Genomic DNA, 18,436 nt, shown 5'->3' on the forward strand with positions numbered 1-18,436 from the left:
GTCGCCAAACAAGTGACACAGTTAGGCTTCGCTTCCCGATAGTTCGGCTGTCATCTGGCAGCCGCCGGGCCAAAGTCGCCAAACAAGTGACACAGTTAGGCTTCGCTTCCCGATAGTTCGGCTGTCATCTGGCAGCCGCCGGGCCAAAGTCGCCAAACAAGTGACACAGTTAGGCTTCGCTTCCCGATAGTTCGGCTGTCATCTGGCAGCCGCCGGGCCAAAGTCGCCAAACAAGTGACACAGTTAGGCTTCGCTTCCCGATAGTTCGGCTGTCATCTGGCAGCCGCCGGGCCAAAGTCGCCAAACAAGTGACACAGTTAGGCTTCGCTTCCCGATAGTTCGGCTGTCATCTGGCAGCCGCCGGGCCAAAGTCGCCAAACAAGTGACACAGGCTTCGCTTCCCGATAGTTCGGCTGTCATCTCGCAGCCGCCGGGCCAAAGTCGCCAAACAAGTGACACAGTTAGGCTTCGCTTCCCGATAGTTCGACTGTCATCTGGCAGCCGCCGGGCCAAAGTCGCCAAACAAGTGACACAGTTAGGCTTCGCTTCCCGATAGTTCGGCTGTCATCTGGCAGCCGCCGGGCCAAAGTCGCCAAACAAGTGACACAGTTAGGCTTCGCTTCCCGATAGTTCGGCTGTCATCTGGCAGCCGCCGGGCCAAAGTCGCCAAACAAGTGACACAGTTAGGCTTCGCTTCCCGATAGTTCGGCTGTCATCTGGCAGCCGCCGGGCCAAAGTCGCCAAACAAGTGACACAGTTAGGCTTCGCTTCCCGATAGTTCGGCTGTCATCTGGCAGCCGCCGGGCCAAAGTCGCCAAACAAGTGACACAGTTCGGCTTCGCTTCCCGATAGTTCGGCTGTCATCTGGCGGCCTCCGGGCCAAAGTCGCCAAACAAGTGACACAGTTAGGCTTCGCTTCCCGATAGTTCGGCTGTCATCTGGCAGCCGCCGGGCCAAAGTCGCCAAACAAGTGACACAGTTAGGCTTCGCTTCCCGATAGTTCGGCTGTCATCTGGCAGCCGCCGGGCCAAAGTCGCCAAACAAGTGACACAGTTAGGCTTCGCTTCCCGATAGTTCGGCTGTCATCTGGCAGCCGCCGGGCCAAAGTCGCCAAACAAGTGACACAGTTAGGCTTCGCTTCCCGATAGTTCGGCTGTCATCCGGCAGCCGCCGGGCCAAAGTCGCCAAACAAGTGACACAGTTAGGCTTCGCTTCCCGATAGTTCGGCTGTCATCTGGCAGCCGCCGGGCCAAAGTCGCCAAACAAGTGACACAGTTAGGCTTCGCTTCCCGATAGTTCGGCTGTCATCTGGCAGCCGCCGGGCCAAAGTCGCCAAACAAGTGACACAGTTAGGCTTCGCTTCCCGATAGTTCGGCTGTCATCTGGCAGCCGCCGGGCCAAAGTCGCCAAACAAGTGACACAGTTAGGCTTCGCTTCCCGATAGTTCGGCTGTCATCTGGCAGCCGCCGGGCCAAAGTCGCCAAACAAGTGACACAGTTAGGCTTCGCTTCCCGATAGTTCGGCTGTCATCTGGCAGCCGCCGGGCCAAAGTCGCCAAACAAGTGACACAGTTAGGCTTCGCTTCCCGATAGTTCGGCTGTCATCTGGCAGCCGCCGGGCCAAAGTCGCCAAACAAGTGACACAGTTAGGCTTCGCTTCCCGATAGTTCGGCTGTCATCTGGCAGCCGCCGGGCCAAAGTCTTTAAACAAGTGACACAGTTAGGCTTCGCTTCCCGATAGTTCGGCTGTCATCTGGCAGCCGCCGGGCCAAAGTCTCCAAACAAGTGACACAGTTAGGCTTCGCTTCCCGATAGTTCGGCCGTCATCTGGCAGCCGCCGGGCCAAAGTCGCCAAACAAGTGACACAGTTAGGCTTCGGTTCCCGATAGTTCGGCTGTCATCTGGCCGCCGCCGGGCCAAAGTCGCCAAACAAGTGACACAGTTAGGCTTCGCTTCCCGATAGTTCGGCTGTCATCTGGCAGCCGCCGGGCCAAAGTCGCCAAACAAGTGACACAGTTAGGCTTCGCTTCCCGATAGTTCGGCTCTCATCTGGCAGACGCCGGGCCAAAGTCGCCAAACAAGTGACACAGTTAGGCTTCGCTTCCCGATAGTTCGGCTGTCATCTGGCAGCCGCCGGGCCAAAGTCGCCAAACAAGAGACACAGTTAGGCTTCGCTTCCCGATAGTTTGGCTGTCATCTGGCAGCCGCCGGGCCAAAGCCGCCAAACAAGTGACACAGTTAGGCTTCGCTTCCCGATAGTTCGGCTGTCATCTGGCAGCCGGCGAGCCAAAGTCGCCAAACAAGTGACACAGTTAGGCTTCGCTTCCCGATAGTTCGGCTGTCATCTGGCAGCTGCCGGGCCAAAGTCGCCAAACAAGTGACACAGTTAGGCTTCGCTTCCCGATAGTTCGGCTGTCATCTGGCAGCCGCCGGGCCAAAGTCGCCAAACAAGTGACACAGGCTTCGCTTCCCGATAGTTCGGCTGTCATCTCGCAGCCGCCGGGCCAAAGTCGCCAAACAAGTGACACAGTTAGGCTTCGCTTCCCGATAGTTCGACTGTCATCTGGCAGCCGCCGGGCCAAAGTCGCCAAACAAGTGACACAGTTAGGCTTCGCTTCCCGATAGTTCGGCTGTCATCTGGCAGCCGCCGGGCCAAAGTCGCCAAACAAGTGACACAGTTAGGCTTCGCTTCCCGATAGTTCGGCTGTCATCTGGCAGCCGCCGGGCCAAAGTCGCCAAACAAGTGACACAGTTAGGCTTCGCTTCCCGATAGTTCGGCTGTCATCTGGCAGCCGCCGGGCCAAAGTCGCCAAACAAGTGACACAGTTAGGCTTCGCTTCCCGATAGTTCGGCTGTCATCTGGCAGCCGCCGGGCCAAAGTCGCCAAACAAGTGACACAGTTCGGCTTCGCTTCCCGATAGTTCGGCTGTCATCTGGCGGCCTCCGGGCCAAAGTCGCCAAACAAGTGACACAGTTAGGCTTCGCTTCCCGATAGTTCGGCTGTCATCTGGCAGCCGCCGGGCCAAAGTCGCCAAACAAGTGACACAGTTAGGCTTCGCTTCCCGATAGTTCGGCTGTCATCTGGCAGCCGCCGGGCCAAAGTCGCCAAACAAGTGACACAGTTAGGCTTCGCTTCCCGATAGTTCGGCTGTCATCTGGCAGCCGCCGGGCCAAAGTCGCCAAACAAGTGACACAGTTAGGATTCGCTTCCCGATAGTTCGGCTGTCATCTGGCAGCCGCCGGGCCAAAGTCGCCAAACAAGTGACACAGTTAGGCTTCGCTTCCCGATAGTTCGGCTGTCATCTGGCAGCCGCCGGGCCAAAGTCGCCAAACAAGTGACACAGTTAGGCTTCGCTTCCCGATAGTTCGGCTGTCATCTGGCAGCCGCCGGGCCAAAGTAGCCAAACAAGTGACACAGTTAGGCTTCGCTTCCCGATAGTTCGGCTGTCATCTGGCAGCCGCCGGGCCAAAGTCGCCAAACAAGTGACACAGTTAGGCTTCGCTTCCCGATAGTTCGGCTGTCATCTGGCCGCCGCCGGGCCAAAGTCGCCAAACAAGTGACACAGTTAGGCTTCGCTTCCCGATAGTTCGGCTGTCATCTGGCAGCCGCCGGGCCAAAGTCGCCAAACAAGTGACACAGTTAGGCTTCGCTTCCCGATAGTTCGGCTGTCATCTGGCAGCTGCCGGGCCAAAGTCGCCAAACAAGTGACACAGTTAGGCTTCGCTTCCCGATAGTTCGGCTGTCATCTGGCAGCCGCCGGGCCAAAGTCGCCAAACAAGTGACACAGTTAGGCTTCGCTTCCCGATAGTTCGGCTGTCATCTGGCAGCCGCCGGGCCAAAGTCGCCAAACAAGTGACACAGTTAGCCTTCGCTTCCCGATAGTTCGGCTGTCATCTGGCAGCCGCCGGGCCAAAGTCGCCAAACAAGTGACACAGTTAGGCTTCGCTTCCCGATTGTTCGGCTGTCATCTGGCAGCCGCCGGGCCAAAGTCGCCAAACAAGTGACACAGTTAGGATTCGCTTCCCGATAATTCGGCTGTCATCTGGCAGCCGCCGGGCCAAAGTCGCCAAACAAGTGACACAGTTAGGATTCGCTTCCCGATAGTTCGGCTGTCATCTGGCAGCCGCCGGGCCAAAGTCGCCAAACAAGTGACACAGTTAGGCTTCGCTTCCCGATTGTTCGGCTGTCATCTGGCAGCCGCCGGGCCAAAGTCGCCAAACAAGTGACACAGTTAGGATTCGCTTCCCGATAGTTCGGCTGTCATCTGGCAGCCGCCGGGCCAAAGTCGCCAAACAAGTGACACAGTTAGGATTCGCTTCCCGATAGTTCGGCTGTCATCTGGCAGCCGCCGGGCCAAAGTCGCCAAACAAGTGACACAGTTAGGATTCGCTTCCCGATAGTTCGGCTGTCATCTGGCAGCCGCCGGGCCAAAGTCGCCAAACAAGTGACACAGTTAGGATTCGCTTCCCGATAGTTCGGCTGTCATCTGGCAGCCGCCGGGCCAAAGTCGCCAAACAAGTGACACAGTTAGGCTTCGCTTCCCGATTGTTCGGCTGTCATCTGGCAGCCGCCGGGCCAAAGTCGCCAAACAAGTGACACAGTTAGGATTCGCTTCCCGATAGTTCGGCTGTCATCTGGCAGCCGCCGGGCCAAAGTCGCCAAACAAGTGACACAGTTAGGATTCGCTTCCCGATAGTTCGGCTGTCATCTGGCAGCCGCCGGGCCAAAGTCGCCAAACAAGTGACACAGTTAGGCTTCGCTTCCCGATTGTTCGGCTGTCATCTGGCAGCCGCCGGGCCAAAGTCGCCAAACAAGTGACACAGTTAGGCTTCGCTTCCCGATAGTTCGGCTGTCATCTGGCAGCCGCCGGGCCAAAGTCGCCAAACAAGTGACACAGTTAGGATTCGCTTCCCGATAGTTCGGCTGTCATCTGGCAGCCGCCGGGCCAAAGTCGCCAAACAAGTGACACAGTTAGGCTTCGCTTCCCGATAGTTCGGCTGTCATGTGGCAGCCGCCGGGCCAAAGTCGCCAAACAAGTGACACAGTTAGGCTTCGCTTCCCGATAGTTCGGCTGTCATCTGGCAGCCGCCGGGCCAAAGTCGCCAAACAAGTGACACAGTTAGGCTTCGCTTCCCGATAGTTCGGCTGTCATCTGGCAGCCGCCGGGCCAAAGTCGCCAAACAAGTGACACAGTTAGGCTTCGCTTCCCGATTGTTCGGCTGTCATCTGGCAGCCGCCGGGCCAAAGTCGCCAAACAAGTGACACAGTTAGGCTTCGCTTCCCGATAGTTCGGCTGTCATCTGGCAGCCGCCGAGCTAAAGTCGCCAAACAAGTGACACAGTTAGGCTTCGCTTCCCGATAGTTCGGCTGTCATCTGGCAGCCGCCGGGCCAAAGTCGCCAAACAAGTGACACAGTTAGGCTTCGCTTCCCGATAGTTAGGCTGTCATCTGGCAGCCGCCGGGCCAAAGTCGCCAAACAAGTGACACAGTTAGGCTTCGCTTCCCGATAGTTCGGCTGTCATCTGGCAGCCGCCGGGCCAAAGTCGCCAAACAAGTGACACAGTTAGGCTTCGCTTCCCGATAGTTCGGCTGTCATCTGGCAGCCGCCGGGCCAAAGTCGCCAAACAAGTGACACAGTTAGGCTTCGCTTCCCGATAGTTCGGCTGTCATCTGGCAGCCGCTGGGCCAAAGTCTTTAAACAAGTGACACAGTTAGGCTTCGCTTCCCGATAGTTCGGCTGTCATCTGGCAGCCGCCGGGCCAAAGTCGCCAAACAAGTGACACAGTTAGGCTTCGCTTCCCGATAGTTCGGCCGTCATCTGGCAGCCGCCGGGCCAAAGTCGCCAAACAAGTGACACAGTTAGGCTTCGGTTCCCGATAGTTCGGCTGTCATCTGGCCGCCGCCGGGCCAAAGTCGCCAAACAAGTGACACAGTTAGGCTTCGCTTCCCGATAGTTCGGCTGTCATCTGGCAGCCGCCGGGCCAAAGTCGCCAAACAAGTGACACAGTTAGGCTTCGCTTCCCGATAGTTCGGCTGTCATCTGGCAGCTGCCGGGCCAAAGTCGCCAAACAAGTGACACAGTTAGGCTTCGCTTCCCGATAGTTCGGCTGTCATCTGGCAGCCGCCGGGCCAAAGTCGCCAAACAAGTGACACAGTTAGGATTCGCTTCCCGATAGTTTGGCTGTCATCTGGCAGCCGCCGGGCCAAAGTCGCCAAACAAGGGACACAGTTAGGCTTCGCTTCCCGATAGTTCGGCTGTCATCTGGCAGCCGCCGGGCCAAAGTCGCCAAACAAGTGACACAGTTAGGCTTCGCTTCCCGATAGTTCGGCTGTCATCTGGCAGCCGCCGAGCCAAAGTCGCCAAACAAGTGACACAGTTAGGCTTCGCTTCCCGATAGTTCGGCTGTCATCTGGCAGCCGCCGGGCCAAAGTCGCCAAACAAGTGACACAGTTAGGCTTCGCTTCCCGATAGTTCGGCTCTCATCTGGTAGCCGCCGGGCCAAAGTCGCCAAACAAGTGACACAGTTAGGCTTCGCTTCCCGATAGTTCGGCTGTCATCTGGCAGCCGCCGGGCCAAAGTCGCCAAACAAGAGACACAGTTAGGCTTCGCTTCCCGATAGTTCGGCTGTCATCTGGCAGCCGCCGGGCCAAAGCCGCCAAACAAGTGACACAGTTAGGCTTCGCTTCCCGATAGTTCGGCTGTCATCTGGCAGCCGGCGAGCCAAAGTCGCCAAACAAGTGACACAGTTAGGCTTCGCTTCCCGATAGTTCGGCTGTCATCTGGCAGCTGCCGGGCCAAAGTCGCCAAACAAGTGACACAGTTAGGCTTCGCTTCCCGATAGTTCGGCTGTCATCTGGCAGCCGCCGGGCCAAAGTCGCCAAACAAGTGACACAGGCTTCGCTTCCCGATAGTTCGGCTGTCATCTCGCAGCCGCCGGGCCAAAGTCGCCAAACAAGTGACACAGTTAGGCTTCGCTTCCCGATAGTTCGACTGTCATCTGGCAGCCGCCGGTCCAAAGTCGCCAAGCAAGTGACACAGTTAGGCTTCGCTTCCCGATAGTTCGGCTGTCATCTGGCAGCCGCCGGGCCAAAGTCGCCAAACAAGTGACACAGTTAGGCTTCGCTTCCCGATAGTTCGGCTGTCATCTGGCAGCCGCCGGGCCAAAGTCGCCAAACAAGTGACACAGTTAGGCTTCGCTTCCCGATAGTTCGGCTGTCATCTGGCAGCCGCCGGGCCAAAGTCGCCAAACAAGTGACACAGTTAGGCTTCGCTTCCCGATAGTTCGGCTGTCATCTGGCACCCGCCGGGCCAAAGTCGCCAAACAAGTGACACAGTTCGGCTTCGCTTCCCGATAGTTCGGCTGTCATCTGGCCGCCGCCGGGCCAAAGTCGCCAAACAAGTGACACAGTTAGGCTTCGCTTCCCGATAGTTCGGCTGTCATCTGGCAGCCGCCGGGCCAAAGTCGCCAAACAAGTGACACAGTTAGGCTTCGCTTCCCGATAGTTCGGCTGTCATCTGGCAGCTGCCGGGCCAAAGTCGCCAAACAAGTGACACAGTTAGGCTTCGCTTCCCGATAGTTCGGCTGTCATCTGGCAGCCGCCGGGCCAAAGTCGCCAAACAAGTGACACAGTTAGGATTCGCTTTCCGATAGTTCGGCTGTCATCTGGCAGCCGCCGGGCCAAAGTCGCCAAACAAGTGACACAGTTAGGCTTCGCTTCCCGATAGTTCGGCTGTCATCTGGCAGCCGCCGGGCCAAAGTCGCCAAACAAGTGACACAGTTAGGCTTCGCTTCCCGATAGTTCGGCTGTCATCTGGCAGCCGCCGGGCCAAAGTCGCCAAACAAGTGACACAGTTAGGCTTCGCTTCCCGATAGTTCGGCTGTCATCTGGCAGCCGCCGGGCCAAAGTCGCCAAACAAGTGACACAGTTAGGCTTCGCTTCCCGATAGTTCGGCTGTCATCTGGCAGCCGCCGGGCCAAAGTCTTTAAACAAGTGACACAGTTAGGCTTCGCTTCCCGATAGTTCGGCTGTCATCTGGCAGCCGCCGGGCCAAAGTCTCCAAACAAGTGACACAGTTAGGCTTCGCTTCCCGATAGTTCGGCCGTCATCTGGCAGCCGCCGGGCCAAAGTCGCCAAACAAGTGACACAGTTAGGCTTCGGTTCCCGATAGTTCGGCTGTCATCTGGCCGCCGCCGGGCCAAAGTCGCCAAACAAGTGACACAGTTAGGCTTCGCTTCCCGATAGTTCGGCTGTCATCTGGCAGCCACCGGGCCAAAGTCGCCAAACAAGTGACACAGTTAGGCTTCGCTTCCCGATAGTTCGGCTGTCATCTGGCAGCTGCCGGGCCAAAGTCGCCAAACAAGTGACACAGTTAGGCTTCGCTTCCCGATAGTTCGGCTGTCATCTGGCAGCCGCGGGGCCAAAGTCGCCAAACAAGTGACGCAGTTAGGCTTCGCTTCCCGATGGTTCGGCTGTCATCTGGCAGCCGCCGGGCCAAAGTCGCAAAACAAGTGACACAGTTAGGCTTCGCTTCCCGATAGTTCGGCTGTCATCTGGCAGCCGCCGGGCCAAAGTCGCCAAACAAGTGACACAGTTAGGCTTCGCTTCCCGATAGTTCGGCTGTCATCTGGCAGCCGCCGGGCCAAAGTCGCCAAACAAGTGACACAGTTAGGCTTCGCTTCCCGATAGTTCGGCTGTCATCTGGCAGCCGCCGGGCCAAAGTTGCCAAACAAGTGACACAGTTAGGCTTCGCTTCCCGATAGTTCGGCTGTCATCTGGCAGCCGCCGGGCCAAAGTCGCCAAACAAGTGACTCAGTTAGGCTTCGCTTCCCGATAGTTCGGCTGTCATCTGGCAGCCGCCGGGCCAAAGTCGCCAAACACGTGACACAGTTAGGCTTCGCTTCCCGATAGTTCGGCTGTCATCTGGCAGCTGCCGGGCCAAAGTCGCCAAACAAGTGACACAGTTAGGCTTCGCTTCCCGATAGTTCGGCTGTCATCTGGCAGCCGCCGGGCCAAAGTCGCCAAACAAGTGACACAGTTAGGCTTCGCTTCCCGATAGTTCGGCTGTCATCTGGCAGCCGCCGGGCCAAAGTCGCCAAACAAGTGATACAGTTAGGCTTCGGTTCCCGATAGTTCGGCTGTCATCTGGCAGCCGCCGGGCCAAAGTCGCGAAACAAGTGACACAGTTAGGCTTCCCTTCCCGATAGTTCGGCTGTCATCTGGCAGCCGCCGGGCCAAAGTCGCCAAACAAGTGACACAGTTAGGCTTCGCTTCCCGATAGTTCGGCTGTCATCTGGCAGCCGCCGGGCCAAAGTCGCCAAACAAGTGACACAGTTAGGTTTCGCTTCCCGATAGTTCGGCTGTCATCTGGCAGCCGCCGGGCCAAAGTCGCGAAACAAGTGACACAGTTAGGCTTCGCTTCCCGATAGTTCGGCTGTCATCTGGCAGCCGCCGGGCCAAAGTCGCCAAACAAGTGACACAGTTAGGCTTCGCTTCCCGATAGTTCGGCTGTCATCTGGCAGCCGCCGAGCCAAAGTCGCCAAACAAGTGACACAGTTAGGCTTCGCTTCCCGATAGTTCGGCTGTCATCTGGCAGCCGCCGGGCCAAAGTCGCCAAACAAGTGACACAGTTAGGCTTCGCTTCCCGATAGTTCGGCTGTCATCTGGCAGCCGCCGGGCCAAAGTCGCCAAACAAGTGACACAGTTAGGCTTCGCTTCCCGATAGTTCGGCTGTCATCTGGCAGCCGCCGGGCCAAAGTCGCCAAACAAGTGACACAGTTAGGCTTCGCTTCCCGATAGTTCGGCTGTCATCTGGCAGCCGCCGCGCCAATGTCGCCAAACAAGTGACACAGTTAGACTTCGCTTCCCGATAGTTCGGCTGTCATCTGGCAGCCGCAGGGCCAAAGTCGCCAAACAAGTGACACAGTTAGGCTTCGCTTCCCGATAGTTCGGCTGTCATCTGGCAGCCGCCGAGCCAAAGTCGCCAAAAAAGTGACACAGTTAGGCTTCGCTTTCCGATAGTTCGGCTGTCATCTGGCAGCCGCCGGGCCAAAGTCGCCAAACAAGTGACACAGTTAAGCTTCGCTTCCCGATAGTTCGGCTGTCATCTGGCAGCCGCCGGGCCAAAGTCGCCAAACAAGTGACACAGTTAGGCTTCGCTTCCCGATAGTTCGGCTGTCATCTGGCAGCCGCCGGGCCAAAGTCGCCAAACAAGTGACACAGTTAGGCTTCGCTTCCCGATAGTTTGGCTGTCATCTGGCAGCCGCCGGGCCAAAGTCGCCAAACAAGTGACACAGTTAGGCTTCGCTTCCCGATAGTTCGGCTGTCATCTGGCAGCCGCCGGGCCAAAGTCGCGAAACAAGTGACACAGTTAGGCTTCGCTTCCCGATAGTTCGGCTGTCATCTGGCAGCCGCCGGGCCAAAGTCGCCAAACAAGTGACACAGTTAGGCTTCGCTTCCCGATAGTTCGGCTGTCATCTGGCAGCCGCCGAGCCAAAGTCGCCAAACAAGTGACACAGTTAGGCTTCGCTTCCCGATAGTTCGGCTGTCATCTGGCAGCCGCCGGGCCAAAGTCGCCAAACAAGTGACACAGTTAGGCTTCGCTTCCCGATAGTTCGGCTGTCATCTGGCAGCCGCCGGGCCAAAGTCGCCAAACAAGTGACACAGTTAGGCTTCGCTTCCCGATAGTTCGGCTGTCATCTGGCAGCCGCCGGGCCAAAGTCGCCAAACAAGTGACACAGTTAGGCTTCGCTTCCCGATAGTTCGGCTGTCATCTGGCAGCCGCCGCGCCAATGTCGCCAAACAAGTGACACAGTTAGACTTCGCTTCCCGATAGTTCGGCTGTCATCTGGCAGCCGCAGGGCCAAAGTCGCCAAACAAGTGACACAGTTAGGCTTCGCTTCCCGATAGTTCGGCTGTCATCTGGCAGCCGCCGAGCCAAAGTCGCCAAAAAAGTGACACAGTTAGGCTTCGCTTTCCGATAGTTCGGCTGTCATCTGGCAGCCGCCGGGCCAAAGTCGCCAAACAAGTGACACAGTTAAGCTTCGCTTCCCGATAGTTCGGCTGTCATCTGGCAGCCGCCGGGCCAAAGTCGCCAAACAAGTGACACAGTTAGGCTTCGCTTCCCGATAGTTCGGCTGTCATCTGGCAGCCGCCGGGCCAAAGTCGCCAAACAAGTGACACAGTTAGGCTTCGCTTCCCGATAGTTTGGCTGTCATCTGGCAGCCGCCGGGCCAAAGTCGCCAAACAAGTGACACAGTTAGGCTTCGCTTCCCGATAGTTCGGCTGTCATCTGGCAGCCGCCGGGCCAAAGTCGCCAAACAAGTGCCAAAGCTAGGCTTACTGCCTTGGAGTTCGGCTGATAAGGTTTTTGATGTACGCGGGTGGTCTTCACATTAATTAATTAGAAATCAAGCTTTATTCGGCTGGCCACTTTATCTTATGTTGGGTGTCTCTTGATTTCTCCAGCCCAAAGGTTGGCTGAATGTTTTGACGTGGCTGGACCAGGCTTTGCAAACGCAAATTGTGCCGGATGCTGTACTCGCACTTAGGTGCACACGCCAATATCGGAACGCGCCGAGAGACTGGTTCGACATTAAGGCGCATTCACACCGGCGATACGATCTAGTCGCGCGATAACTTTTATCGCAAAAGTGACCATCGCGGGCAAAAAGCGACGGGATTTGAGCAGTAACTTACTGACCCGACTTTTTGCGATGCGATCTAGTCGTGGAGAGGCTGAGCCAATCAACGCGTTTGGAGCGAGAGCTTTTGAGAAGCGACTCGCCAACGAAGGCGTTGAACTCGCTTATCGCGCACGCCAGATTGACCATCTAAATACTTTTTTTTTGCGATGCGATTTAGTCGCATCGCACACCGGGGATGTAAGCAGTCGCATCGCGCGACTGCTCTCATCTTTGGTGTGAATGCGTCTTCACAGAAAGTGCTGCCATCGAGCTAGCAATGCGCGAGACTGATGTGCACACATCTCCTCAACAGATATCATTATTAGGCGGCGCATTGCAAAAGCGAGCGTGGCTTTGTGCGTGTATTGCAATGTGATTGAGCACTGCCAAATCCTGGCGATAACAAAGAGCGGAAACGGCCGGGGCTCCGTGGAGCAGCTCCCGCATCACACTTAGGGAATGAAAATGGAATCCCGGAACTTACCGATACAGACAGGATGATCTTTCAATTTCAACAACATTTATTTTCGGCTTCAAGCTCAAAGCCCGCCTGTTCCGTGGGAGCGCCGGAAAGGGAAATCTTGGGGGAAGAAGAGGAAGCGGAGGAAGTGTAAGCGATCCCCCTGTCCTGCGGGGCCAGGTACATCGGGCAAACAGGGCGATGCCTCAACGACCGACTCCGAGAACATCAAACGGACGACGAAAGAGCTGCATCGGATTCTCAGCACCTGATCGTCATTCACGGGAGAGAATCTACCGGCTGCGCTCCTATGTCCGATTTCTACGCAAGTGGTCGCGGGTTCGATTCGCGGTGGTCTTGCTTTTTTTTCTTTTTTTTCTCGAACATTTTGTTTTATCGAGGCATTTGGCGATATTTATCAGTGCGTATAGCTTTACTCTTATACAAATGCTGCCCTTATTGATGAAATTCCCTTGGCAGTGGTAGTCAGACGTCATCTCATGGACCATCAGATGACGTCTGATGGTCCATCACGTTCCACCAAGGCTGCTGACTGGCAGTCAGTGTCCCAAATTACGTATATTGATGGAATTTTCAATAGGGTAGCCCATTTATCTATTTTGCTACTTTTTGTTTTCATTGGAGTTCGTGGAATTCTCGTGATGTGTTTGTTAGACACGCTTCGAAAAAAACTGCTCTTCGCCGACGACGAGACCTCAGTTCAATGTGCGAAACCTTCTTTCTGGAGTGTGTTTGAGGGGTACCTGAGTTTGATTATGCACCTGTCAAGGATTAGATGATATCGCTCTTTTATTAGTAAGTACACTGTAAGCATGCTTCAGATAGTAGTCCTGCTTTCCTCTTAATCTCCGCGGTTTTTTATGTGATGAGTTTTGGTTGGCATGAGGACAGTGTTAATTCTATTTTATAATTTTGCTTTTCGTTTGTAAATATCTCGAGAATGCACTGTGTGTAATGATAGTGGTTTAATAAACTTTTGGGAGCGATCGAAAAAACTTTTGTTTGTCTGTATATGTGATTGGACATGCAACAAATGATATGCAACGTACACATACTTGCTCGGCGTTCGGCCGAGCAAGTATGTGGGCAGCAGACGCAGCAGACGCAGCAAGTACGCAGCAGACGCATCGTAGAGTATTCACACAATATTGCGCGAACGATAGGCCGGGGCAGAACGGCTGTACGGCAATACCTGCCGGATATCAAACGGTGGTGCAAAACTGGACATTTGAGTGATATTGGAACCGACTTTAGGCCGGTACTGGCCTGATACTGCAAAGTATTGCCGTGCTGCTTATGAACGGAGGTGATGACATGTGACAATCGTGTTTCTCATGCTTATTTAATTTAATTCTGTTCTGCGGTGCGTGAAAGCACTTCTGTCACACACCAGAGGTATTCTAAAGTTGGGCAGGCCACTCGGCTTTCTTTGCCACTTTTGGCACTTATTTGGCACTTCAGTGGGTAGCCAGAGAAGAGCCAAACTAACGCATGCCCCGATTCGCCAAATTAAGATTTACTGCGGCAGTTATGGCTCTAGTCTGGCACTTACTTTGGCAGAACTGTGGCGCACCAGAGAAAAGTCAAACTTGGCTTGTCCGAAATACCCAAATTAGGCGTTGCTTTGGGAGTTATGGCTCAAGGGTGGCACTTACTTTGGCACAACTGTGGCGGACCGGAGAAAGACCAAACTTGGTGTGGCCGAATACCCGAATTACGCGTTGCTTTTGCAGTTGGGGTTCAAGTCCGGCACTTACTTCGGCAGAACTGTGGCGTACCAGAGAAATGCCAAACTTGGCATGTCGGAAATGCCCGAATTAGGCCTTGCTTTGGCAGTTATGCTCTGGTCTGGCACTTAATTTGGCACAACTGTGGCACACCAGATAAAAGCCAAACTTGGTGTGGCCGAAATACCCAAATTAGGCGTTTCTCTGGCAGTTATGGTTCAAGTATGGCACTTACTTTGGCAGAACTGTGGTGAACCAGAGAAAGGCCAAACTTGGCATGTCCGAAACCGAAATTTGGCGTCGCTTTGGCAGTTATGGCTGAAGTAAGGCACCAACTTTGGCGCTCCTCTGGCGTACCAAAAAAGAACCAAACTTTTGCATGCCCTAGGATCACCCAGCTAAGGCTATAGTTAGGCACCCTACTTTGGACCTGATGATTGTCATGGTGCAAAAACCTAACTGCGCCAAAGTTGGGCCCGTCTTTTTGCCAGACCTTTGCCCAAGTTGGGCATTCCTCTGGCGTGTTACCTGGGACACGACCATTATATTTTCTTTATAATCAATAAACCGGTTCCCATACACCCCCGTTAAAAAAGAGACTATGACATTAACTTCCCAGGGAGAAAATCTTGGCGCCACAGAAACATGAAATCAAACACGATTATTTTATCAATCTTAGCTTTAATTGATTCCAGGACAGCATTTTTAAATTCACGTTCAATCTTGAGTTATCGAGGTCTAAAGTTCCATGATAACCGAAAGCTTGCAATAGCGTGAAAACATGGTTCGGCCAGCACAGATTTCCCGCTCAAAACATTTTGCGAATATTTACTATTTCGACAGATTAAATAGGTATTAATGCCAAGACATTAACTGTCCCATAGAGTGAAGCCGATGAAATACGCTACCTAAATTCCCATTGGCTGAGTGTAACGAGACCTAAATCCCCATTGGGTGCGACGCGTCATGTGGATCCATAGCAACGGGGTTATCGAGGAGCCAGCCAAACTGCTGGCGGCGCAGCGGTAAGGGGGAGGAAAAAGGAGGGGGGGGGGCGGGTATGCGCTGGGCTGACGTCAGGCCAAAGGTTAGGCACAACGTCACGCTTTTAAGTCTAACGTCGTCAACCGGTACCCTCAGATGTTTGACGTGAGGGTGGGACGCGGATATGCGCTGGCCTGACGTTAAGTCTAACATTACGATTTGAGGTCTAACGTCGTCAACCGGTATTTTGAAGTCGTGCTAGACGTCGTCCTCAAGGCGTCGTTCCTGAAGTCCTCCTTGAGGTCGTCCTAGACGTCGTCCTCTAGGCGTCGTTCTCGACGCTGTCCTGGACGTCGTCATCTAGGCGTCGTTCTCGACGTCATCCTAGACATCGTCGTTGAGATCGTCTTTGAGGTCGTCCTCCACGTCGTCCTAGATGACGTCCTTCACGTCGCACTCGACGTCGTCCTAGTTGTCACTTTCGACGTCGTCCTAGAGGTCGACCTAGATGCCTTACTTGGCGTCGATCTCTGGGACGTCGTTCTTGACGTCGTCCTATACGTCGTCCTAAACATTAAGAGCAGAAGCATTACTAGAAAACTTTTCACCCGCGGGACTATAATGCTTTCGCATTTCAATGCGTAGCTCGGTATGCATAGCATCACATTCCAGGAGACAATTTTCATAATTATTATAATTATTTTTCTGTGATTTTTTAATCTCGTCACTTGTGCAATAAGTCGGCTCTCTTCGCTGTGGCGACTAAGTCTGAACGTTTTTTTGGGCAGTTGCCCCTCGCTCAGGAAGCCATACAAATCGTCTGACAAGATTCATTTTTCTACTATCACGTACCTCTGTATACCTATTTATATATTCCGGGAGAGTATTTTGATATCGACTATATTTCTTTTTATATAAATTTTCAATCTCGTCCGTCGCACCACAAGCCGATTGTATTCGCTCTGAGGACTAAGTCCTAACGACATTTTTGGCAAGTTGCATTCTGATCAGGAAGGCAGAAAACTCGCCCGAGAAGGTTCAGTGGCCACAATGGCGTAGCGGACTATATATGTATATTACGCTAGTCTGGGAGAGTGTTTTATATTTTTTCTAATACTGTTTTAGTGAGTTCATGAATAGTTCGTACATCATAAATCTGCCTATTTGCTGTAGATTCTTAACTTCCATATTCTAAAGCTGTTCCATCTCAAAATACGCAATTTTCTGTATGTATCCCTGCTTCCACAAGACCATCTGACGCAAAAGCAAACAGATTGTTATTAGACTTTTCTGGCTGTGGACATGTGAAAAAATAATGTAAAAGTGTTCATTACAAACTTTGTGAATAATATTTTTGATGGTTGATGTCAAACTCTCTCTCTAAAGTCTACGGTGGGGGCCATCTACCCCTGCACTGTAAATCCTGTAATTGTACGCCATCCTTAGCGAAAACCAAGATAATAGGCAGGTACCGAGAAAAACACGCCGGAGATATTTTTGAAGCCTTTATTATCCTAAGCATGGGCGAGCGATGTGTTAGCTTTCCGTCTGTTTCATTAACAGAGGAGGAAATTGCCTTCTTAAAATCTGTTTTGTTTTGGCATTTTACGTGTCCCCTTCGAGCACTCGGGCCTGTGGTCCCTCGTGCCTGTGTGGCTAACGCTCGAGCGGATTCCGCGTTCTGTACTACGTTCTTTTCCTCTTTCGTTAATACATGAGTTGTGAGCGTGCGCTTGTCTGTCGTCTACGTGTTCCTCTTCTCTGTCGTTGTCCCTGTCTGCGTTACTGTAGCTATATTCGATGTCAAACTCGTTGCTGCGAATAATCCTAGTGATGGACGCGAAAATAGTTTTGAATGGACATTTTGAATCAGTCCTAGACTTTTATGTTCCTCCACCTACATACCGGTGTTTGATAATTTGTACGTCTTAAAAAAAACGACTGATACAGCAACGAACAACTGCCAGGGCTCCGTGGAAGGTCAGGCAGGAAGAGCATGCGCGGGTTTTTGTGATGAGTTTGTAAAGTCTAAATCTCATCCCGAATCTATGAGTTGAATAAGAGGAAATGCTTCTTTCAACTTTCCCCGGCACATGACTTTGGTGAGCCCTTAAGCCGGAGTCGCACTGCCTATCATTAGGCTATTTCACAAACCACCCACGCAAAGGTAGTGGTAACACAAAATGTATTATATGAGACACCTCTCATCAGCTTGTTGGAAACAGCGCCTTCGAAAAAAACAAAGCCCAGCCGTAGCTCACGCGTGAGCGTAAAACGTGGTTCAAACCAACGCGTTTTTGTGCGCCCGTAGGTTCTGCGCTTCCTGGAAATTGCGTATTTTGTGACGTCGCGCTGATTCCTTGCGCCTTCCGCGCGCGCGCAAGAAAGTTGGATGATCTCAACTTTTTTCTTAACGCGCACGTGCACGAAAACGCGTTGTGACGTAGTAGGGCGCTCCTCTCCCGGAAAATCGGGTGAGGGCACCAGTTCCGGCTCCGCGTCTCTTCGCCGTCGGGCGCAGATGATCTCCGCTCGCCCGAAAGCGCTAACCAACGCTCACGCTTATGACTCAGAAAGCGCACTGGAAACAGAAAAAATTCCATGAAATACGCAGTTGCCGGGAAGCGCACGACTTTCGCGCGCAGAAAAAGGCGTTGGTTTGGATCGCACTTTAAAGGCCGGCCCGTAAGCAGAGAGAAGGAACCCGACCCTCACTTTCCTTCTTGCCACTGTGAAAGGAGGAAATCGCCTCTCGTTTCCTCCTCACCATTTACGATTTTTTTTTTCTTTGCCAGCTGCCTGTTTTTTTTGTTTTTTTTTACAAGTTTGGGGTGGAGGAAATGAAAGCTTCAAGGATTTGAAAAGATTATCCAGAAGCCAGTCGGCACACCTGCGAAAGGAGCTGAACCAACCGAGTAGCTGTTTTGAGGGAGCTTGGCACTTGCTCTTCCCAACGGGTTGCATTGGCTCTTCTTTAGCATTGGTTTGGAAGACGATTCTTTGCTGTTGTGAGAGCACAATTGCCTTGTTCTACTCAAAGAAGTAGTCATTGAAGTATCAATTTTAATATAAATATCTGATTTGGCATCTTTCGTTGTTTAGGCGGATTCATGGCGACAACGGGAAGTACGAGCGGCGTTTTCTGTATATCACGGATGGCGCTCCATAGACCAGTGGTTCTGAATCATCATGGTTCTTTAAAACGGCAGAAGTGACGGAGGATCCTATCCGTTAGTGGGTCTAGTACTTTTCGGTGCAGAGCGTTTTGCTGTAGGGCATTTCGGTGCGGACTTTTTGGTGCACAGACATTTCAGTGTACGGACTTTTTGCAGCAGACTTTTCGGTGCGCGGATATTTCGGTGCACGGACACTTTGATGCATGGACATTCGACGCTATGGTTTGCTCGCCGGTATCTCTTCCAACGTACGCAGACACGCTTCATATCGTGTTTGTGCGTTGAGTTGATAGAGATAGTCTCCGCTATAAGGTTTTGGCTTTACTATTGGTGCTGCGTGTAGGAAACGACCCAAACAGCAAGACGTTTGAAGTTGTTTGTGTA

The sequence above is a fragment of the Ixodes scapularis genome, unplaced genomic scaffold (genome assembly GCF_016920785.2).
Source record: "Ixodes scapularis isolate PalLabHiFi unplaced genomic scaffold, ASM1692078v2 PGA_scaffold3__209_contigs__length_174095766, whole genome shotgun sequence".
Lineage (NCBI taxonomy): Eukaryota > Metazoa > Arthropoda > Arachnida > Ixodida > Ixodidae > Ixodes > Ixodes scapularis.